This window comes from Grampus griseus, assembly GCF_964374135.1.
Source record: "Grampus griseus genome assembly, chromosome: 2".
Taxonomy (NCBI): Eukaryota; Metazoa; Chordata; class Mammalia; order Artiodactyla; family Delphinidae; genus Grampus; species Grampus griseus.
The window spans coordinates 149,961,280-149,986,939 of record NC_139018.1 but is presented as its reverse complement, the minus strand read 5'-3'; positions in this window follow the sequence as shown (position 1 = coordinate 149,986,939).

Sequence of the window (25,660 nt, the reverse complement as noted above, 5' to 3'; positions counted from 1 at the left end):
GACTCGGAAAACTTTAGCGCACACACTGAGAGAGGCGGAGCACCATGTGTTTTGCCAAAAAACATCTAGAATTTCCTGTTTTCCAAGTCTGGGATGTAACTTTACCTTTATGGGTCAAGTTTTCCATGTTCCTGGAAATATGGAGCTTTCTATTTCTGACTTCTCTAAGGATTTATGAAAGACATTCAACGGGCTCCTTATAAAAACTAAATAGTGCTTTTTTTTCTTTTTTTTAAATTGAGGTATAATTGATTTACAGTATTATATAAGTTTCTGGTGTACAACATAGTGACTCACAATTTTTAAAGGTTATACTCCATTTCTAGTCATTATCAAATCTTGCCTATATTACCTGTGCTGTACAATATATCCTTGTAGCTTATTTATTTTATGAATAGTAGTTTGTGTCTCTTATTGCCCCTTCTCCTTCCCTCTCCCCACTGGTAACCACTAGTTTGTTCTCTATATCTGTGAGTCTTTTTTGTTATATTCACTAGTTCGTTTTATTTTTTAGATTCAACATATAAATGATATCATACAGTATTTGTCTTTCTCTGTCTGACTTATTTCACTTAGCATAATATCCTTCAAGTTCATCCATGTTGTTGCAAACAGTAAAATTTCATTTCTTTTTATAGCTGAGTAGTATTCCATTGTATATATATGCCACATCTTCTTTATCCAGTCATCTGTTGATGGACACTTAGGTTGCTTCTATATTTTGGCTGTTGTAAATAGTGCTGCTATGAACATTGGGGTGCATATATCTTTTTGAATTAATGGTTTCCTTTTCTTTGGATATATCCCCAGGAGTGGAATTGCTGAATCATATGGTAGTTCTATTTTTAGTTTTCTGAGGAACCTCCATACTGTTCTCCATAGTGGCTGCACCAATTTACATTCCCACCAACAGTGAAGGAGGGTTCTCTTTTCTCCACACCCTCTTCAGCATTTGTTATTTGCAGACTTTTTAATGATGGCCATTCTGGCAAGTATGAGGTAGTGTCTCATTGTGGTTTTGATTTGCATTACTCTAATATCTAGTGATGTTGAGCATCTTTTCATGTGCCTATTGGCCATCTGTATGTCTTCTTTGGAATAATGTCTATTCTGTTCTTCTGCCCATTTTTAAATCAGGTTGTTTGCTTTTTTTATGTTGAGTTGTATGAGCTGTTTACATATATTGGATATTAACCCTTTATCTGTCATATCATTTGCAAATATTTTCTCCCATGCACTAGATTGTCTTTTCATTTTGTCGACGGTTTCCTTTGCTGTGTAAAGGCTTTTAAGTTTAATCAGGTCCCATTTGTTTATTTTTGTTTTGTTTCCTTTGCCTTAGTAGGCAGATCCAAAAAAATATTGCTACTATTTATATCAAAGAGTGAGAGTGTCCTGCCTATGTTTTCTTCTAGCAATTTTATGGTTTCTGGTTTTCCATTTAGGCCTTTTATCCATTTTGAGTTTATCTTTGTGTATAGTGTTAGAGAATGTCCTAATTTCATTCTTTTACATGTAGCTGTCTAGTTTTCCCAGCACTGATTATGGAACAGACTGTCTTTACTCCATTGTATATTCTTGCCTCCTTTGTTGTAGATTAATTGACCATAAGTGTGTGGGTTTATTTCTGGGCTCTCTATTCTGTTCCATTGATTTATGTGTCTGTTTTTGTGCCAGTACCATGCTGTTTTGATTACTATAACTTTGTAGCGTAGTCTGAAGTCATGGAGAGTGATACCTCCAGCGCTTTTCTTCTTTCTCAAGATTTGTTTGGCTATTTGGGTCTTTTACGCTGTGCTTTTTTAATACGATTCTTTGTCAGCTGGACTCACTGGATCTGAAACTATATGCACTCAGTTTCCCTTTAACTATTTATCTCTTTATCATGAAGGGGGAAAAGTGTATAAAGAATTTCATTTTATTGTTGAACGTAGGAAAATAATGTCTGACATTTAATAGTCTGTGAACAGCTAAAAAGTTATATTAAATATCTTATATTTAAAATGACTTAAGTCAATAGAAACCTAAATATCTTAATTTTCATTTCATATCTTCAGCCATGTACAAATGGTAGAATATATAATCACATACCTACTATGTAATATAATGCTTTAGTAGTCATAGAGGGAAAACAGCAAACAAGTGGTTATTTTTATATATTTAAGAGCAAAGTCTCTAATGGCTCCTCAAAGATTTTTATATATATATATACATATATATATGTATATATATGTGTGTATATATATATATATATATATAGTTAGTTAGTTAGTTAGTTGTCTCTGAATACAGAAACAAATGCAAACACAGACTCTCAATGACATAAAATTGAATGCTATAGAAACTCCCAAAGAAGTTGGTCTCAAGTCTGAAATCTGCTTACTTCTTCTTTCAAATCCCCAAGGAAGTTAGTACTAAAATTAATTGAAATATAGCCTTATGAGCAAGACCATCTACTCTAGAAATTTCCTCCATCAAACTTAAAATCTAAAATAGAAACACTGTATGCTTTCCTTGATAAGTCACCCTATAATTTTTCTGGAAAATGCTCAGACGTGTCACCTATTGTTATAGCAGCATAGTCCTATGAAAGATGAAGATACTCTTCTGGCTACCTCCCTGCTTAAAAACAGAGGAGATGCAAATACTCTGTAGCAATGCTGTTAGCTGGAGTGACCCTGAATTTTCCCATTTGTGTTCTATCATTCTTATCTCCTGTGCAGATTCTAGTGTAGGCTTTAATTGGCTTTTACAAGCCCGTCTATTTATATACATTCATGTCTCCCCTGTTGAGTTTCTATTTCTGAAGTTTGTTTAATGCTGAAATTAAATTTTTACAAGCAACATTGAAAAAGACTTCCTGCCTTGAAATTAGCAGCTGCTGCAAGCTCTGCACACGGGCCAGTGGCAGCTCCTTTTCTCTCAGTGGACTTCTGTCTGGTGGCAGCTTCTAAGTGTCAGATTGCCTTCTATCTGTGTGACCAAGAGAAAGTTTGTCAGGAGGAGGTTGTTAAAAATGCATATCAGCTTGATAGTCATAAGACTATAATATTCATAATGTCATTTTGCTGATGACAGAAACTTAGAATTTGAAAAGTAAATCTTTGCTAACTTTTGAACGCATCCCATACTAGTCAGATAAACAAACCAATCCAAGTTAACTCCAGAACTCAACTGTCATTACAATCTTCCTGCTGCTTAGAAAAAGATGGTGGGTTAAGCAAACTGTAAAGCTGGTGTGGAACAGGAGGGAGGAATATTCCTCTGAGTGGGCATGAAGGACAGTAAAGTGAATGAGTGATTATGTGCTGATCTTTAATTAGCTCTTCTTTCCAAGCAGACACAGAAATTCATTTGTGAAGTTCTTTTCTTTCCTCCTTGATGAGATTTTAATAATCATTTGTCTTAACAAAGCCTGGAAAGGTGTTGAAAGAAACAAATGAGCTAATGGCTGTGAAAGCACTTTTGGGAGAAGCTATATAAATACAATGCTGTAACCATCTATTTGTGAGATTGGGGAGGGAGCGGCTGGTTTCACGTGTCTGGAAATACCTTCACTTAGAATTTTGTGTCCGAGCTACTGATCACTTTTGATCATTAAACACGCACATGTGCACGAACACATACAGTACGCATGCAATTAAGAAATACTTTTCAGAAAAAGCTAAAATCATTACTCTACACTGATTGAAAGAGAATACATGTTAAAGAATTTATGTAGGAACTTCCCTGGTGACACAGTGGTTGAGAATCCACCTGCCAATGCAGGGGACATGGGTTCGATCCCTGGTCCAGGAAGATCCCACATGCTGCGGAACAGCTAAGCCCATGCACCACAACTATTGAGCCTGCGCTCTAGAGCCCGAGAGCCACAACTACTGAGCCCACGTGCCACAACTGCTGAAGCCTGTGTGCCTAGACCCCGTGCCCTGCAACAAGAGAAGCCACCACAATGAGAAACCTGTGCACTGCAATGAAGAGTAAACCCTGCTCGCCGCAACTAGAGAAAGCCGGCACGCAGCAATGTAGACCCAATGCAGCCAATAAATAAATAACTAAATAAGAATTTATGTAACTCATATGTTGTGAGGAAACCAGGCAGATGTGACGACCCATTCAATGGAAAAGTCTAAACAGCACAAATGCGCGTGGAATAAGGGAAGGTAGAGATCTATTGGAAGTGGGCACAAGACTGGAGAGGATGGGGGGGGAGGAAGCCAGTTAAATCAGTTACTTCTAACTTACAAAGAATTACAAAAAACCTCAGACAATGCACAGAATTAGAATCTGATAACCCTGAAGGATGTGCTCTATAGGATACAAAACTTTCTCTACACACACAAGAATATAGATTCTTTACATCAGGGACTGGCAAACTCAGGCACATGGGCCAAATCCAGTGCAGAGATGTTTTCGTAAATAATGTTTTATTGGCAGCCAGCCATGTCTGCTCATTTATGTCCTATCTGAGGCTGCTTTTGGTGCCACAGCACATTTGGGCAGTTTCTACTGAGACTGTCTGGCCCACAAAGCCTAAGATATTTCCTGTTTGACCCTTTATAGAAAAACTTTGCTGGCCCTTGCTTTATATTAATACACAGAATTCTAGACCATATTTAGCTAATTGTGTATTTATTTATTAGTTAAAGTGTATCCATACATTCTTCTTTGCAGTGGAGTTTTGCCTCCAGTAAGCCAAAAGTTTGTGATTGTCATTAAACATAATAAGCTGCCACCAGCTCTTTTTATTATAGCTTGAATTTTGCTAAATGTTTTAGTTTTAACAAGTTGGCAAACAAAGATATTGCTGTCTAAGGTCTTTGGAGATATTAGTCTAACTGTGGGATCTCTACTATGAAGGGCATATTTAGGTAATTCATCAGTCTTGGATGGCATAAATTATATGCCTTCAAGTGTATGGAAGACATTTGAGTGATAGCATTTATGTTATCTTCATCATCCTTGTATTCTTCATTTTAATCAACTTTATATTCTGCCATAAGACAGAATATAGAAGTCTAAAATCTCTAAAAAAGATGTCACCCAAATTACAAAGGTCAGAGTGGATGCTTTTGGGGCAGCTGAGAAACTGTTCCACATTTCTCTAAGATCACTCCTAATCAATACAACTTACTTGTAATAGGGTGGGCTAGTTACTATAACAAGCAACCCTAAAATAAATATAAGTAATATCCTGAAATATGTAATAGCTTCAACACAGAAAGTAGCATAAGAACACGCAGAACTAAGTCAGTGAGTGTGTTCATAGTTGTCCAACTTGTACACAAAGACTCCGCCATCTTTTGCGTGTAGCTTCTAAGGTCCTCCTTTGACCATCCTCATTTTTTCAAAAGGGAAAAGTGTGGAGGGGCCTCAGGGGAGGGTCTTATGGGTACAGTTCTGCTCGTATTCCTTACTCAACTGCACTAGTATGGATGCCTCTGACTGCAGGATGGGCTAGAAAATGTGGTCCCAAATAAGGGCAGCTCCTAACGTGGGTAGGAAGTATGGACGGATGCTGTTGATGATGCTCTCACTTCTGCCTCTGCACCCCCGGTACAGGCAGTTCTCCTGGCTCCCAAAGCTGTTTCCAGCTTACCCAATAAAGCTTGAGATTTCTGTAACAGCAACACGATGTCTCCAGCTCTGCAGTTAGCAATACTGATTTTAAAATACAGACATGCCTGAAGAGGAGAGATAATGATAGGAAATAATTCTCATCATGGTGCAAATAACTTATTTTAGCTTTGTGTTTTGATGTGATTCCATGGATTTAAAGGGGAAGAAAGAAATGCTGGGAGACAATTCTTTGTGCACCCCTTCTGTTTCTGCATGCCCTGTGGGCATTTGTTCTGGACACTCTTGATGGATGTTTGTAGAGTGAAGAGCTTTGGGAGACAGTGACAATGTCTCTCTCTGAGAAAGGGGCAAGTTTGCTTACAGGAGCATGGACGGGATCCCCCTCTGGAGCACAGGGCAGGCATGCCCCTTATGAAAGATTAGGGATTCCAAGCTTTGGCTGTGCTGGTTAATCTTATGTTTGGACCTGACTAGCCACGTAGTGTCCATTTTAAATATCATTTCTGACTGTGTCTGTGAGGGTGTTTCTGGAAGGGATTAGCATTTTAATTCATAGACTGAGTAGAGTAGATGGTCCTCCCCGATGTGGGTACACACCATTCAATCCATTGAGGGTCTGAATAGAACAAAAGGCACAGGAAGGAGAAATTCACCCCTTTTATCCTGCCTGACTGATTGAGTTGGGACCTGTCCTCTCATCTTCTTCTGACCTTGGAGTGGGACTGGGACTTACACCATTAGCTCCCTGGTTCTCGCGCCTTTGGACTCAGACTGTCACACCTCCGGCTCTCCTGGGTCTCCAGCTTGCAGGCGGCAGATGGTGGGCTTTTCATCCTGCACAATCACACAAGCCTTTTTCTATAATAAATCTATCATCGATCTACCTATCTATTGATATAGGTGATGTAGATACAGATATGGATATAGATATCACTTATTAGAGAACCCTGACTAATCCAGCAACCTGATGCATGTGCCTGTATCACCTGACCCACTTCATGGTGCTCCATGGGGACTGGAACTTTAAGGAACCAGCACAAGAAAAATGGGTGATATTCAGGCAACTGCAATTTCTGTGAGTAATAGATTGTCCTTTACCTCTGACCCAGGAATCTCACATCTTCTGCCTGCACCCATGAAACTGTGGGAGGCTAACATTTTAGCTTGCAAGGAAGATAGAATCACAGACCTTTCATAGCTTTTGACAAGAAGAAATCATCACAGAAATAGAAACAAGAGACAGAGAAAGGAGATCTTTTTTTTTTTTTAATTGTTACCTAGAGCCAGACTATCCTTGCACCAGTTTTAGGATAAATATGCAATGAGTACATTTATTATCTGCACCCTTTCATGTAAGAGCCTAGATCCACCTCCTTCACATAAGGGCAGAGAAGCAAACCTTGTTGCAAACATATTTCTTGCTCTATATTCTTGGTTTAGAGGCAGCCAGTTATCCAAGATTACTTATTTAGACTAAGTCTATTATTTTCATATTTATATTTCTCTATTACACTTTTATGTATACCAGCCACACATATGATTCCAGATGGTTCTTTAGAAGTTAATAAAATTTGCTTACCCATAATGCATCTTAACCATGGACTTACCTAAGAACGTGTAAAAATACACAGGAATACTAAAAACCTGGAATGGCTGCAGGACCACCTCTCTCCGGAAGGAAGCAAATAGCAGACCAAGATATATCGTCACGGGCCCTGAGTGTTCAGCCTTATCTGAGGAGTGGGAGCAAGATTCTAAACCAAGTTCTCAGTCCCGACAGTATCAGATGCTGATGACATTACATCAGAACAAGGATCTTGCTAAATGTTAAATGTGGAAATACAAACTTTGAGTAAAAACAAAAATAAAAAAGGCTGATGTCTCCAGGCCAAATACAACACATGTTATCTCACCGAGGTGACTCCAGGAAAACTCGTGGGCTCCCAGTGATGGAACTGGCTTAGGGTAGTGAAAGTAAAAATGGCTTCTTAGAGTCTCATGGACTCAGTCAGTTAGTTAAATGGATTACCTGCTGGGCTTGCTTCCCTAAGAATCTACTTGATACGTGTAGGTATGAGAAAGGTCATTTTTCTATAATCAGTTTCATTGTTTTGACTCTAATCTGAAGCAAATTATCCTTCTTCAGTAAAAGTGAAGAGGTTTAATCATGTAGGTACTTTCCAAAGTCAGAAACATCATATTATGCCAGCATATAAAAATCACATTCAGCTCATGTGTCTTGGTATTTTTGGCTATACTATGGCCCTTTCCAGTTTGTGTAATCACTAGATAAGACAACTGTGAGCTTATCGTCAGCTAAGAAAACAGATCCAGGACATGTGTATTTATAAATCGAAGCTATTACCGTCAGTCCTGAGTAACTAAGACCGAAGCATACATCTCTCTTTCAATGAACACCCCTTTAGCATCTCCAGAACCAATGAGCATTCACCACGACAGATTCCTACCAGTGTCACTTTGAGGGGAAACTTTGAATGGGAAATAACAACTGGAAGATGCTCAAGTTTTCCTAAGTCTACTGCCTAATTTTTGTCAAATCTAACACAGCATCGCCATTGATCAGATTGTCTATCACTATGAAGTAGAGATTTCCCAGCAAACCTGAGAAGTATGCGCTGTGGTTACCCCACGTTACCAATAGAAACAGACACAGGATGATTACTAGGTGTCAGAGACAAGACTTACATACACGTGCTTCTGCCTCCTAAGCAATAGGAGCCTGGAGCAGGGAAGAACAGAGGACACCTCTGGAGAAACGGAACTGTGGTATCTGAGAAGATGGCAGGGAAATACCAGGAAAATGGGAAAAGGTTGGGAATTTAATCTCATAGTCATTTGCTGTCTCTGGAGTTGACAGACCCCTGACTTGCCCGCTGAAGATTACCTTGTACAAAGAGAAGGTGTTGGGTCACCAGAGACCAAGAGGCTGTTCAGGCGGCCCTGGTCTGTGGCCTCACTCAGGGAATTCTTTGGGCATTTCTTCAGAGGGAGAAGCAGCATCAACCAGGCTGAATTCTTTAGGAGTTAGTGGGCTGTGGGCGAGTGCAATATAGACAGGCACCTGATAGTTTGGCAAAGACGGTTCTGTTTGGAATCAAGTCAGGAGAGTGCTGTGTCTTCAGCACCCATGAGAGCTGAGGACGGGTCCCTGCAGGAGCGTCGGGTGGGCTGTCATCTTCCAGGGCCTCTCAGGGGCACCTCCCAGAGGGTGTCAGAGAAACTGGGCGGAGCCTTCAGCCAGGGGAGCTCTTGAGTAACTCGATGTGTGAATGCACTTCGGGAGTAAAGAAGCGGAATGTTAAGTAGGAGGTTTCAAGCTCAAGAATTACAGAACTGCAGCCTAGTACTCAGTGAAACTGCCTCATGTACTTGGAAAATGACATACGATGCAGGAAGGTGACAGGTTGAAAGTAAAGAGCAAATACCATAGTGGCAGGTGACAGCAAGGTGAGGGAGAAGCCTGGTGTTTGGTGCCTGCTTCCTCTCTGGAAAGAGCTGTGAGGTTTGAGTCTGAGGCAGGGTGGTGAGCACAGGAGTCACAGAAAACACAAACACATGTCACCTAATGGCAGATGGACAAGGCAGAAGGAGACTGCGACCGATCCCCGTTCAGGGCTTTCAAGTCTCAGAATTGGCCACGATTTAGGGAGTCATGGTGTGGCATCCTGTCAACCAGGTTGGACTGTGTTTCCCGTCACTGGAATGATCCCCTCAAGCCCGTGGGTGAGAGGAAGAGATGCCCCGAGACACAATCCCCTCGCGGAGCCGTCAGGGCATTTACATGGTCCAGTGCTGCCAGGACATGGGTCTCAGGCTCTACAGCTTCTTGTTAATGTAGCTCTCTTGCATTTCTTAAATCCATTTTCTTTCTTTAAATTAAAAATAAAAGTCTAGTTCAGATGTGAATAGCTTAGTTTGTTCTAAGAATATTTTGAAAATGTTCATCTCTAGACTTGCAGCCAGATCCAGCTTCTCCCAGGGCAACGGTTCCCTGAATGGTAAACGCCACTCTCAACCCAATTATTGAGGAAGATACACTCTCTACATTCTGCCAGAGAAGCTTAATCCCCCCCACCAACCCCCATATGGAGATGTAAAGGAGGAAAAACACTTGAATTTATTCAGCATCTACTTCGTGATTTTTCTTTTAAATATGTAGAGTATTTTAAAAGTTTCATCGCTAAAATTGTTGAGGGGGCATCAGAGCTACAAAAAACTAAAAGCATCTATTGAATGGCATAGAATTTTGGGGCCAAAATTTTGATTCAAAGATCTCAAGTCACTTTAAAATGTTTAGATAGGTGATTATGTTTTAAAACAATCATTTGAAGTGTTGGTGCTGTAAAACGTCAGCACTGGAAAGAGTATACGTATGGGGTCCTTGTGCTGCTTGGCCATGAAACAGAAGGGGAGCCAAGGGGCGTCATGGAGAAGGACGCTTGGCTGAGAAGCGGGAAGGATTCTCTAACCACCTTGCTGACAGTCAGAGGAACAGTCTACTTGTGGAGGTGGCCAGACCAGCTGAGCAAGCAGCTGTCAAAGATGCAGAGGGAGGTTCTTTTTCTGTTGAGTAGGAAACTGAATTACATTCACTTAAAGTTCTACTAGGTTCTGATATTTAATGCACATGTTTCATAACATACAGACGATATTACACGGCACTGCTGTGAACCTTCTACTTGAAAAGGTCCACCGCCCCCTGAGCAAAACCCTGAGATACATGTTTCAAAGTACGTTTTTGTCTGATTTTAGGAAGGTAATATGGTATATTCATCATATTTTGTATAACACCCCCAGCAGGGGCTGAGACAGTGTTCTATTTTGAAAATACAGTATTTTTGTACCTAATTGTGTTCATATTCAGAATAAATGACAGATAGATTACTAGGAACATGATGTAAATTCTGGTTAGTTTTTGCTGCCATTGAGTTTGGACATGAATATAACTTTTTGTTTGGTGTCAGGGCTGCCCATGAGTAGCCCAGGTTTTAGGTTTAGAATTAGACTTAACCAGAATTTAACCCTCACCTTCCCAGCTAGTAGCTGTGTGACCTTGGGCCAATCTTTTAATCAGTTTCCTCACAGGCAAATGGGCGTTACTAATCAATGTCTGTTCAGGATATCAAGGTGGGGTTAGGAAAGGTAAGATGTGCCCCTGTATATAGCCAAGGTCCAAACCTCTGGCTGGAAGTGAAAGGTATCCTGTTGACACCGGTCAGAGGTGTCAGAGTACACACTGTTTCTGTCAGAGTACACACTGTTTCTGGAGCCAGAGCTCTTTGAAGTAGCATTTTGTGTTTCTTGTTCGTACACAGTACCGTGTATCTAGTTTCTTTAAATTATGTTGGATCACACGAAAGAAAGAGAAATTTGGTTTATAGATAACAGACTCCCAAACCTTTGGAAAGGAGGCCCTGGCACCTCTCTGGCGGAGTGGTCCTGCCAACACAGGCAGGGACAGGATGGCCTCGGGGCCACTTCTTTCCCCAAGTTCTAATGAATTCACCATTTCTGGCCTTCTCAGTGACAGATGGCAAATTAATAGTGATAATAGTAGTAAAATAATTATGATGAAGAAAGCAAAGATCCTCATTGGAGTGAGATGCCAACATGACACAAATATCTCAAATAGTTGGTGTTGAATGAGGTGATTCTCTCTACAGCCGTCTTCAGATTATCCTGTTACACTTGTTTGTAAATCCCTTTCCCAAAGCTGGGTGTTTTCATTGTCCTGCAGCCATTGCTGCAGAGAATAAAGCGCTGATTTGCAGCAGCTGGGCTCCCTCCTGGAAGGAAGGAACAGGCCCTGCCTGGCAACCACCCACCACAGAGAAAAGCCTGTGGCTGTTGAGATGAGGCGGGGAAGCAGAGGAGCCTCGGAAGCTCCCTGCAAAGCACCTTCCTGGCTGAGCCCTCTTAGTAATGCGAAACAGGCCCTGAGTGTTATTGCAGGCAGAATCCTATTTTAATCTGCCCTCCTGACTCTTGGAATGTTAAATTTAACTGCACTTTGGAAAGCTCCAGCCCTTTGATCTCCCCTCAAAGTGGGCCAGCTTAGCCACCAAGCAGAAGCTCGACATCTTCCAGCGTGATTTTGTAAGTCAAGTATGCTAAGCATCCTCGCTGATAAACGGGAAAGCAGGTGCTCATTCCCTGGGGGTCCTGTGTCTACACGAGGGCAGGGCGACAGGGGAGGACGGTGGACGTTGGGGGCTTCCCCGGAGAACTCAGCGAGCACGTGGAGCGAAGCATCAGGAATCCCTGCTCTATGTGGGCAGCCAGCGTGCCTACTGGTGGGCTCAAGCCCCTAAGCGACACAGCCCAGACTCTGTGTGCTGAGAGTGACTCTGTCATATCCACAGCTCATCACATGACAGCCCGGAAAACAGCCCACTGCAGCCCAAGGCGGGGGAGGGCTGGGGGTGGGGGTGGGCCATTTATTGTGCTTTTCATGGTGCAGCCTCTTCAAGTACTCACCTCTTCTGCTGGGATCGCAGACCAGCCCTGTGTTCTCTTGGGGCGTCGGGTGAGTTCTGAGCTAGAGTTGGTGGCCTGGAAACAGGCAGACATGGAACTGGGACGGAGGGGGTGGGGGGAGGAGGAGGGACAGGAGCAACCTCCTAGTATTTGGAGTATCCTGTGGCCACTGCGCTCTGTGCGGTTCCGTCGCACGACTCCAGGCAGGTGTCACCCGGCGGAGCCTTGCTGTGGGGACTGAGCGATGTTCAAGGCCCAGCGGGTCTTTGCAAAGAGGTGCGGGAAGAAGAGCCATCCCCTGAGATGCTGCTGGAACCTGCCCGCGGCTCTTTGTTCCTCGGGATCCCGGAAAGTTAGGGCATGTGAGGATGCCATGAGTCACCCCGCCCAGCTTCATAAGGCTAATCCCGTTCTCCACGATGTGACTCAGGTCATGAGTTTGTGATCCTCTGAGAAAAAGTGTGTGTCTTAAAGCTGTGGTTACTGTAATGATGCCATGCTCCTTTGCAGTGACTGTCACCTGAGGAACATGCGGCACCTCCAGCATCATTAGCTCCACCACCTTGTGCCTTTGCAGTGACCACATGAGCCACGATCTGTCTCAACTCTCCGCACCTCAGGGACTTCCTCACAGGGGTTAGTGATGAACCAAGAACCTGAGCACGTTGACCTCCAGTCCCTTCTTAGTCTGGGAACAACAGTACACTGGAAAAAAAAGAAAAGGAGTATTATTTGAATCCAGTTTTTAAAACTATTCTATTGATATTAACAAGGTTAAGAAAAGGTTGATTCATTGAGTCATCCATCTTCAGGGGGAAAGAGATGGAGACGCAAGGGGAGAGTGATGGAAAAAACTAATGTGGAGGTTCGGGAAGTCTTTGTATTCTGCACGCTTGTTTCATGGTTCATTTACATTCCTGGGGAACCAGTGTACCAGACCCGGACTCGAGGCCCGAGCTCAGCGTCAGGCGGTCTTCTGGTCATACTTCTCCCTCCCTTCCAAGGCGTGTAGCCCCGGCTTCTGTTAACCTGAGGGCCTGCTGTGGGTCCAAAGAAAGAAAGGAAGAAAGGAGGAAAAGAAAGAAGGAAAGAAGGGAGGAAGGAAAGAGAGAGAAGAAAAGAACAGAAAGAGAAAAAAAAGGAAGGAAGGAAGGAAGGAAAGGAAGAAGGAGAAAAGGAAGAGAGGGAGAGAGGGAAGAAAAGGAAGAAGGAGGGTAGCTGGCTGTGAAGAGTGTTTAAGAAGTTTGAGGGGGTGTCTGCCACTTCCTACCTGTTTGAGCAAGTTATACAGCTTCTCTCTAGTCTCGGTTTCTTCATCAGTAAAATGAAAATTATAATCATTTGCTATATATATGATATGATGTACAGTCATATCATATATATAGTCATATATATAGTCATAATATGATATATAATATATGGTGATATATGATCTATATGGTATGATAAGTGACATATATACTTCTAGCCTACTGATTGGCACACAACTTTAACCATTGTTTCTATTCATATTAACAAGAATAATAAATATTATAATTGCTAATAATGTCTTACAGTGCATACTTTCCAGAGGAATAATTTTTTAACAGTACACTCTTGCAGCAACTTAAAAAAAAAAAAAAAAAAAAAAAAAACCAATGTCCACAGGTGAACTTTTAACAGAAAAAGAGAGGCAGGTAGATGTAGAAAGAACTTTGATTGAAGAAGACTTCTTTTTAGTATCCCTCAACCCCAGGCAGATATAAGGTCAACCTTGAGGAGGAAGATAGCATTAAACCACCCAAATATGCTGCACTTAACAGCTCCAGCCAAGGTTTGATGAGATAAAATTTTATATTATCAACTAAAATGTAGTTCTGAGATTAGGATAGATACCACATAATCTTCTGTCTCCCTGGAATTCTGTAGCCAGACAATGATTCAGTGGGGCTTCATATAAATTGATAATGATAAAGATTATCTGAGATTTAGAGTCTCACTCTAAAGCTTTCCTAGAATAAAAAGACCTAGGGTTTTTTTTTTCTGTTTTCTTTATTCCTTCCCTATTATCATTAATCTGGTTTTTAATCACCCCAAATATGATGGCCTTATGGTTGCACACGTTTCCTAGTTGTCCAGGAGAGGTTGGTGCCTTCCAAGCTGCCTGTTTTCCAGGCCGTCACCCATCAGGGATCTCTGTGCAGATACAGGAATAGTCTTTCTGAATAGGTTCTCCTGCTGCTGCTTCTCATCCATCTGCCGTTTTAGTTTAAGCTTTACAACAAAAAGTGTTCTGCAAAATCCAAAGGTAAGCTGCAGTCAGTATTTCAAGAAAATGGATGAATTGAAGCTTCTGCACATAAAGAAATCTTGGATGTTGGTTAGTGACCCTTTCATTGAATTGGGGGCAACTTTTTTTCCTTTATAGGGAAGAGGATAATTAGCTTGATGCTTCCTTTCAAATGGAGACATCATTTGACCAGGAGCCTTCAGCTTTTCTCAGCAGTGCACCCCAAAGATGCTTAGGTCCAGATGTTACCACTGGAGTCACAGAACGCTAAGCACATCATGGGCTCCACTGCAGTTCTTACCTGAAATTGCTAATTACAGAGCCCAAAACACAAGCCGACAAGTGAACGTTCTCCACCAAATGCTGTCTATTAACCTCTTCCATCAAAGGCGATTTTTTCAATTTTAATAATGTCATTATGAAGAGCAATCAGTTATACTGAGCCTATTTACAATGTTTATGAAATGTCCAAAGTCTCCTAATAATGCATTAGCACTGAGCCAGCTGGAGTCCTGTTGACAGCAGCAGTTAATGGGAATCCCTGTAATAAATGACAGGCCCCCTTCTCGTGGCACGCATAGGATGTTAGCATCTTCCCTGGAATTCTGTTAGCATCTTCCCTGGAATTCTGTACCAAGCACTCTAGGAGTGCAAGTTTAATACTGGCGTGCCCTGTTTTACCAGTGAGGAATATCTTGGGTTTGGGGAGGATCATGTTTATTTATTGTTAGAGCAACAACAGTGTCACACGTTTCGGCTACTTAAAAAGAATGAGTTCTTCTCTTCCAAGGGTCAAAGAGGTGGTGAGAAAGTCTGCTGTGAAAGTCCATTCCCGTCACTTCCTTGGCGATCGTGTGCTCAAGCCCTTATTCATCATTTCTCTTATCCTTTGTACCCAAGTGGCCATTCCCTCTCATTAAAAGCCCAGGAGGGCTAGAACTTGCTGGAAGAGGGTGAGACGATCCAAAGGAAACCCAGACTGCCTGGGTTTAAAGAGCAGACAGTCATTTGTAAATAATGAGTAACCTTTGAAACCAGCTGCCCTTGGGCATCTGTGGAAAGTGGAGGCATCCGGCACCCTGGTTTGCTCATCCATCCTCTGATGGGTCATCCTCTGGATCAGTAGACGCCTCCCACAGGGACCTTGGTGCTACCGTCGGGGTGCTGCATCAGCACATCTGCACACCGGGCCCAGAGGACTAGAATCCTGCCTTCTCCATCTTTTCATCCAACTCAGATCAGTGAGTGCACTTCACTGAGCCTTGATAGACACCTCTGGTATGATTATTTTATGCTCTATTGCAGCATATTGTAAAAGGAATGTTTGTCTTAGTCGTAGGGACAGCGCTGGGCTCTCAGTGTAGCTCCACTTTCTGACCTCAGCAAGCCTCATTTTCTGAGCTGGAGAATGAAAATAGCGATACGTTCCTGGTCAGTCTAATGGGATAGTTGTGAAGAGCAAATGCAAAGATGTGTGTTCAGGTATCTGAAAAAGCATAAGCCATGAAGCAAATGTGAAGTACTGTTTATATTCTTCTGAAGGGTAGCAGGACATGCAACCCCACAATATGCCACCTGAGCATAAGGACTATTTTGAGCAAAATGCACTTAAAATAACACCAGGTGCAAGAAGGGTGCTCTTCCTGGAAGCCCGAGAGAGGACTCCACGTGGAAGATGACCCCCCCTGTGCCTGGAGGGAAGTAACGTTCTCATCCTGCAGGACAGGGAGTCAAGCTGAGAGCACTCTGTACAAACAGACCTTTAAAAAATAACTCTCACATTTCTCAGCCTCCCCATGTATTTTAGTTACTTTTCTGCAATTCCTTCTCTTTGTTCAACCCAGTATAAAAGCATTCAGGTTTGTCGCTTCTTTGCGTCTTTGCTGCCTGTGAAGGCTTACCTAAACCTATAGTAAATGAACCTGTATGCTTTTCCCCTCTTGATTTGTCTTATGTCAGTTTAATTCTCAGGCCCAGGTGAAAACCCTATGAGGGCAGAGGTAAACTTTTGTCCCTTTACACTTCTGATCCTTCCCCTCAGAAGTCTCAAAATTCTCACTAAGCCAGCCTTTCTCCTTTCTCCTGCCTCTCCTACATGTCTACCTGCCTCCCCTCTCAGGCCTACATAGAAACTGTACAAGTGAGATGGGAACAGGCACCTCTGGGGTGAGACAGGCAAAGCCAAGTCCCCAGAGAGCCCTGGAGCACTGTCACTTCAGTCATTCCACCCTTGGGGCTACTCTTTTGCAGGCAGGATCAGATGCCTGATTTGTCTGAAGGCTTCTTTCTTCAAGGGCAGACTCATCAACCTAACTGCTAGGGGTTGGGATGGATTCTTGTCTTACTGCCAGTGGTGTCGTCCGTGGGACAAGACATCAGGTCCCACCGGGCTGGTGTTTGGAGATGTGCACAGCAGTCAGCAGGAGGTCTGGCTGACACAGACTCTGAGCAAGACGGGGCAGTTGGTGGGTCAACCGTGCATGGCCTCAGATAAGCCTCCAGGACTCCAGCGAAGACACTCCCCAGGAGTCACCTCCAGCCTCCCGCTGTGACTTTCTTCTCCTAGGAAACCTCCAAGGGACCTACCACCATTCCTCCTGGGACCTTCTCTCTTAGGCCCCACCATGGTCCCAGCCAGTAGGATCTGTTCCGTCTCTGTAAGATGACTCATCAGTTGTGGGTTGGTTCCTAATGGTTAGAGGACAGTTGTATATCATCCTGGGAAAATAATCCAGAATGGAAAGGGAAAGGAAATTGTTTAAAATTCCAAGCAGTCAAGCATTACTACAGGAAAGGCAAACTTGAACATATTCTTAAAATTCTGACTTCATATCCATTTTGTCAGACCGTTTTTTCTTCCGGTTGGGTCCCAGTGAAATCATATGACTGTCACTCAGGGAAGACACGTTCTGCTGTGGGCCCCCAGCCACCTACGCCTCCTGTCCCCAGAGGAACCTCAGTTTACCTCGGTTTACCTTACCTGGGAGAGGACTAATTGGAGCGGGTTCCAGAGACACGTCCTTCTAATACACGAGACCTAAGAGTGGCTATTTGCCTGGTGATACACGTTTTTCACCCCCCTCCCTCTAAGCTGAGCTGGGAGACTATTTCCTGGCAGCTCTGCTCAGTTAAAGACATTTTCTGATAAATGGAAACTGTATTTTACTGGATTCTTCATCCATAAAATTAAGTAGTTAAACTAGATCATCTCTTAGGGATTTTCCAGCTCTAAAATGGTACAATTCCATGATTTTATGGTGTGGTGCTGAGTGTCTTTTATTTCATTTTGCTCAGTAAGGATTATGCAGCCTCATCACGACTTGTCAAAAGAAAGGGACATTCTGTCATGCCCAAGACAGGCTCAGCATCCAGGCTTATATGCTCCATAGCCAATGTACACAAATAATTCTCTACAACATTTAAACCCAAAACAATTAGGAATGTCCAAAGTCAATCTCAGTATTGTGTTCTGTGCTCATTCACTTAAATATAAATCTTACTTGGAATGTACTTTAGTCGGTCAAGAGCAACAGCATAATTTCAAAATACCTATAATATAAAATCAGCATATAGTAGTACATCGTATTTATCTGTCCTGAGGAGCCCATCAGAAGACACACTTTTCAGATGTTGAGCCTTTGCCTAACAATGACAATCTTATTAGAGGCAGTTGCATTAGAGATAAATGGTTTATACGTTGCAATAATGTATTGGTATTTAACTTTTGTCCTAAGTGGCTATTTTCTCTTTCTATAAAATTAGCAAGAAAAGGACCACTAAAAATCACCAGTTCAGATTCAATGTGTGTCACGTGGATGAAAACACAACCTATTTAAAGAAACCCAGATGTAGTGGGGGGAGGGTGGGTAGGCAGAAGTGGGGAAGGACGCTCATCTCTAGTTTCCAAACTCAACTGAGGGGAAGCCTCTCCTGGGGGGCCTCTAGGAGTCCTGATGTCCAGCCAGCAACCTACACTGACTGAATCACAGTGTATGGGGGTGGAAGTCAGCTTTACTGGTTTTTGAAGATTGTACTATTATTGCCCCCATTTTGCAGGTGAGAAAATTGAGGCACAGGCAGGATAATTAACTTTCCCAAGTCTGCACAGTGAGTAAGTGCAAAGTTGAACTTCACATCCAGGAGGCGTGACTCCAGAGCTGGTGCTCTGTATTGCAGTGTCATACACCTCACATCAAACTCAATATGAAAATATCAGAAAATGCAAACTAGCAAAATGCCAAATAAGAAGAAACTTCAGATCACACACACTCAGAGGAAATAGTCATCTGCCATTCTTGAATTATTTCCCTTTGGAGGGGGTCTTAGGTTGTATATATAATATGTTAATGACAGGTTCAGAGAGTCAGAAGCTGGGCTAGTGACTAGATATTCATATGGTGAATATATATGTATGTGTGTGTGTGTGTGTGTGTGTTTAACTTGCCTTGGATGCGTTTTTGCAACACAATTTTAAATGAATGGAAGATGTAAAGAAATGTGTTCTTCTCTAGAGCCTCCAGAAAGAGCACAGACTTGCAGATATCTTGAGTTTAGCCCAATGAGACCTGTGTCAGATTTTGAATTCCAGAACCATGTGATGGTAAATGTATACTGTTTTCAGCTACTAAATTTGTGGTAAATTGTTACAGTAGCAATGGAAACTAACACACTCACCAAAACTATGTCTTAAGATTTTTTCATGCTCAACTTTGATAGGCAAAAAATGCGTTGATCATTCTGTCTTGATTGACAAATTGTCTTGATTTCCTCCCATGATCACTGTTTACTACACTATAAAGTTACTGGAAATGTCCCTTCCTCTCTAAGTTCTCTGGATCTCTTCCTGTCTTGTACCCACCTACCTAATAGTCCTGCACCATGCACGTTGTCTACAGTGATGTGTCTATGAGCTTTTAGAAGTTTTCGGTGCTGCTTATTTTGATTTTTAAGGTCATTTTAAATTCTAAGTCTCCTTTTCAATGAGTGGCTAGTGTACAAAGTAAGACAAGAGTCAGAATTTAAAATAAGACTTTGCCTTTATAAAACTGCATTTCAGGAAGGAAGAAGGAAAATAATCATTGGCCAATAGTTTGGAAATCTCGACACCCCTCCCTTAGCACATCAACATGACAACCTTTGTTTGGATATAAGTACAACCTCCGATGACCCCCTCCAAGAAGATGCCCTGAGGTCATGTGGGGAGATACTGAGAGATAAGAGCCCTTGATGCTCAGCAGGGTGGGAAAGCCAGCCCTGGAGGGATCAGTAGGCACACTCCAAAGAGCTGCTTTAGGAGGACTGACAGTATGAATTTAGGGGAAAGTTCAATAGCTGACCAGAAAAAAATATTAAGGGTCGCTACTTTCATCGAGAAACACGTTGACATTTAGTGTTGGGGAAATAAAACAATCCTGCCAATGAAAGAACGCTCTGCACCAATATAGATGAGTAATTTATTATAGAACAATTCATTATCAAATTTACAGGCGTGCAGGGCAGCACAAAAGTGACGACAAAGTCTGGACAGGATTGCAGGCATTTATATGGTAAAGTAGAAGAAAGAACAATTAAGACTCCTCTTGTCTCCTTGAGCTGTGAAAGGACGGGTGTTGAGATGCTCTCCCTTAGAGAGCTGGGAGCTTAGTCCAGAGGTCCGGGTTACAGTTCCCAGGGGCAGATGACCTCGCATTGCGAAATCAGAAAGTTACCCTCTTATTCGCCTATGACTTTCTCAAGGAGCCAGGCTAAACAGGGAAGAGATGCTCTCCCCAAAGAAAATGGCATCGTTTACACTTACAGTAGTGCTGCTTTATGGTGGAAGTGTTGATTTACTCATTACTGCCTGAAAACCCACCTTTCTCTTGCCAGATATATGTCATCACCCAGCTTCAATGAATCTGATACTTGATTAAAATGAACAACAATAGACCTGTTGAATGTTACCTGTGTCCCTGAATTTCTTATCGATCTCTGAATAACTACCCTTTGAGTGGGACTTTCTTGGCAATTCTCCTATTAACAACACTATATTTCTCTTGAGAAGAGCTTTAGAATGACCTCTATTTAATAGTAACTTGGGTTCAATTTTAATTAGGCTATAAGTGGTAAATATTTGTTAATAGACTTTAGGGTGAATAATTAATTAGTAAAAGACTGCTGTGTTACTGACATTTATGTGACCAGTTTAATAAATCAGATCCAGTAAAGTCTCAGTGAAAGCAATTTTTTCTAACCTAATTGTTAAAGATTTAAGATATCTACAAACTGTTGTTTAAAAAAATAATCACACTCTGTGTGATTTTTCTTTAAAAATTTATTTCTATTTCAATGGCTTGTATAAAGAAGATACTCTTTTTATTTTGTTACATTAGTCCAAATGGCTGTCTTATTAAAACATAATAAACTAGAATTATACAGATTCTGTTTTTCATCCCTTTGTGGTACTTGTTTCTGCTAGAATATTGTTTAAAACAACTTAGGTTTTATTTTATTCTTCCAATGGATAAAGATTGTATAATTTGGAAGTCCAGTTATTTTTTAACAGTTTTATGGGGGTCTAATTTACATACCATAAAATTCACCCATTGCCGTTCAATGATTTTTAATAAATTTACAGAGTTGTGAAACCATCCCCAGTCCAGTTTTAGAATTGCTGAAGTATCTCACTCCTCATTCCCACCCGCAACTCCATGCACCAGGAATCTTTTTTCCTTTTAAAAATGTTTACATTTTTAAACATGGTAAAATACACATAACATAAACTTTGCCATCTCGCTGCTTTTTTTCTTTTTTTCTTATATAAGTTTCAGGTGTAGAGCATTGTAGTTCAACATCTGTACACACTGCAGTGTCATCACCACCACAAGTCTTGTTGCCCTCCAGCCCATACAGTTCACACCCTTCAGCCATTTCACCCATCCTCCAGCCCTCTCCCTCTGGTAACCACTAATCTCTTCTCTGTATCTATGAGTTTGTTTTTGTTTTATTTTGTTTGTTTTGGGGTTTTTTTTTTAGATTCCACATATGAGTGAAATCATATGGTATTTGTCTTTCTCCATCTGACTTGTTTCACTAAGCATAATACCCTCAAGATTCACCCATGTTGTTGCAAATGGCAGGATTTCATTCTTTTTTATGGCTGAGTAATATTCCATTATATATATATACACACATATATATATATGTATATATATATATATATATATATCTCCACATCTCCTTTAGCCATTCATCCATCTTTGGACACTTAGATTGTTTCCGTGTCTTGGCTATTGTTAATAATGCTGCAATGAGCATAGGGGTGCATATATCTTTTCAGATCGGTGTTTTTGTGTTCTTCACATAAATGCCCAGAGGCGAATAGTAGTTCTCTTCTTAATTTTTTGAGAAATCTCTATGCTGTTTCCCATAGTGGCTACACAAATTTACATTCCTGCCAACAGTGTATGAGGGTTCCCTTTTCTCCGCACCTTCACCAATCTTTGTTTGTAGTCTTTTTGATGATAGCCATTCTAACAGTTGTGAGGTGATATTGTGGTTTGATTTGCATTTCCCTGATGATTAGGGAGGTTGAGCACTTTTTCACGTATCTGTTGGCCATCTCTGTCTTCTTTGGAAAAACGTCTATTCAGGTCCTCTGCCCATTTTTTTTAAATCAGGTTGTTTATTTTGTTGCTGTTGAGTTGTCTGAGTTCTTTATATATTTTGGATATTATCCCCTTATTGGAGAAATGATTTGCAAATATCTTCTCCCATTCAGTAAGCAGCTTTTTTGTTTTGATGATGGTTTTCTTCAGTGTGCAAGAGCTTTTTTAGTTTGATGTAATTTTTAATTACATTCATTAAGTTTTGCTTTTGTTTTGTGGATTCCGATGCACAAAAACATTGCTAAGACCAATGTCAATGAGGTTACTTCTCATGTTTTTGTCTAGTAATTTTATGGTTTCAGGTCTGATATTCAAATCTTTAATCCATTTTGAGTTAATTTTTGTGTATGGTGTATGACAGTGGTCTAGTTGTGTTCTTTTTCATGTGGCTGTAGAGTTTTCCCAACACTGTTTATTGAAGAGACTGTCTTATCTTCATTGTTTGTTCTTTGCTCCTTTGTTGTAAGTTAATTATCTAAATATGTGTGGATTTATTTCCAGGCTCTCAATTCTGTTCCATTGTTCTGTATGTTTGTTTTTGTGCTGGTACCATATTGTTTTGATTACTGAAGCTTTGTAGTATAGTTTGAAATCAGGGAGCATGATACTTTCAGCTTTGTTCTTGGGAATCTATTTTCTATCTCTATTGATTTGCCCTTTTTTGGATATTTCATATAAATGGAATCATATACTATGCGATCTTTTGTTTCTGGATTCTTTTCCTTGGCATAATGTTTTTAAGGTTCATCCAAGTTGTAGCATATATATGTAGTTCATTTTTTTTAATTGCTGAATAATGTTTCACTGTATGGATATTGCTCATTTTGTTTATCCAATCACTAGTTGTACATTTGGGTTGTTTCCAGTTTGGGGCCATTATGAAGAAAGCTGCAGTGAACATCTGAATATCTGTCTTGGTATGAACATATATTTTAAATTCTCTTTGATAGATTCCTAGGGTTAGAATTACTAGGTCTTATGATATATTTATGTTAACTTATTAAGGAACTGCCAAACTGTTTTCCAAAGTGGCAGTACAATTCACATTCCCATTAGTAACATATGAGAAGTTCACGTTTCTCTGTCCTCACTGACATTTGTTACTGTCTGACTTTTTGATTGTAGCTCTTCTAGTGGTTGTGCAGTAGTACCTCACTGTGGTGTAATTTTCATTCTCCTGATAACTAATGATGTTGAGTGTCTTTATATGTGCTTCTTGGCCATTGGTGTACCTTCTTTGGTAAAATATGTCTTCAATTATATTTATATAGTATTAGATACGCATTACTTTAACAGCATCTCGTATATTTCACAGATTTTTAAAATTCATTTGATTATATGTGAATAAACATTTATTATGTGTGACCTGCTGCTGGGCTATTTGCTTTATAACATTAAATGAACATCTTCTATGTGCGATGTGTCAAACTAGTCGCTTTGTCAAATACTAAAAATAAAAATCCTTAATTCTTGAGGACTATATAGAAATAACCACACCAAAAAGTAGATGATTAATGAATGTTGCGAGCTATAAGAGATCATTGTATGCAGCGTTTTGTACTTCAAAGGAAGAAAAGAAATCTCTCTCATCTTGATAGGAGGGAGCTATCAGGGCAGGCTTATAGAGGAGGCGGTATTGGGGCTCTATTTGCAGAAAGGTTAGATGTTCAGTCGTGTAGAAAGCAAGATGGAAAGAGCATGCATTCCAGCTTGCACAAGTAACAGAGGCCTAGAGCAGGGAGAAAACACTGTGCATATATGGAGAAACATGAATAATTCAGTTTAGCTGTGCTACGGAATACACGAAGGGAAGTCATTACAAAGTTAGGCAGGGTGCGATCTTGAAGTACTTTGAAATGCTGAGCAAAGGAGTATGTATTTTATTTTCAAGAATGGGGAGCCATTCAAAGATTTTCAGCAATTGAGGGTCATTATTAAGTTGTTTTTTGGGAGATTATTCTATAATTTATATATAAGTAAAACAGGAGAAGGAAGAGGAGGGAGAAAAAGACACCACCTAAAAAGTCATGACTTATGAGAGCCTTAACGGAAAAAAAATAATAGAGGCAGATGGAACAGAGGTTGTAGCAGTCGAATGTACGGGACTCAGCAAGTGACTGGCTTGTGGAGATGAGTGGTAGAAAAGCCAGAGGAAGCCCTGGGGCTTGAGTGGTTGATGAGAAACCGAGTACGGTTGATGGGGTGAACAGAGTAGGGGTTATGTGATGTGTTCGGCTTGGAGCTCTTAGACTTGAGGTGCAGGTGGGCCACCGAGTTTCTGTAGTGACCTTGGAGACCCAGAGCCGTAGCTCAGCAGCGCCATCAGGATGGAAACGCTGTGGAGACGGAGTCGTGGAGGCCGCAGTGCTTTGATGCGGGGCGCACTCCAGCCCTCTTTGAAGTCCAAAACCCCACTGATACCAGACACTCACAGTTCTTTTTGCTGGAAACTGTAGGGCATGCTTCTAATTTTCACAATGAATTTAGTGCCGGGATTATAATTTTCCTCTCTGCTTTTCCCCCTGATTTCATTCTTCGGTGATTCGAGGTGACCCTTGAATTCTCAGTGATAATCCCTCCAACACCCTCTCCAGCACTTTCTTGGCCTCATCTGTTCTAACCACCTCCATCTCCTCCCCACTGCAGCTGCTCGTGCACACGACACCTCGGAACTGGTATCCTGCATACTTATTCTTCTCGTGATGGCTTTTCCAGAACACACGTAATCAAACTAAAATCCTTCCCAACAGGTCTGTCCCTGTTTGTCTTAAAGTGTTTATTGTCACTCACTCTTGAGACAAAGATGAGCATCTGCGAGCATGTATAAATATACTTATAGGTCTACCATGTACCCAGAACATTTTTTCATAAACGTGGCCTCCATTGGTCCTCAGAACAATGCCATGAAGATGGGCTGTGGCTGCATTTCTCAACAGGGTAATACCTGCCAGGTATCACTTCCTGAAATTGATTCTGCACATCCAGGTGGGAGATGACCTAGTACATCCTTACTGAAACCCTGAGAAATCAGAGGGGAGAGCGACTTTAGGGAGTTACCATGATGAGTCCCCACATAACCCGGTTCAGCTGGGGATGCTGCTCTGAGAATTCAGAGGAATTCCTTGTGGCACGGGGCTTCGCAGGCTTTAATCCATGCCAGGCAGCTCTTTTTAAGGTTCACTGTATCACCAAGTTTTAACTAGATTGCCTCCTCCTCCTCCTAAGAAAACACAGAGAAACAGAGCAAGAGACCAAAACCAAAAAAAAAAAAAAAAAAGCCAAGAGAGACTTTGGAATCCCAGTCAAGCTCTGTAAAGATCTTCCAAGTAGGAAAAAGTCACAGCAACTAATCTTCCCTTCCCCCGTCTTTCCTCGTCAGTGTAGGGGTCACGTTGCCTGGTGGAGAGCTGTGCATCACGGCAGCAAACCTGGCTCTTTGCCCTCTTTTTTAAACCAATTTTCTTCATGAACATGTTGATTTATCTTGTTCCCATAGCAGTGTGTACGCTGTAGGTCAGAAAGCCAATGTGGGGTTTCTGAGGATGGCTGGGGGTGTTTTTACCAAATTCACTCTAGTGAGTCCTTGGCAAGATGGTCACCAGGTCCCCAGTCTGACTGGTGAACCACAGTGGAGTCCTGGGTACCCAGGTATTCGTACTCACTAGAA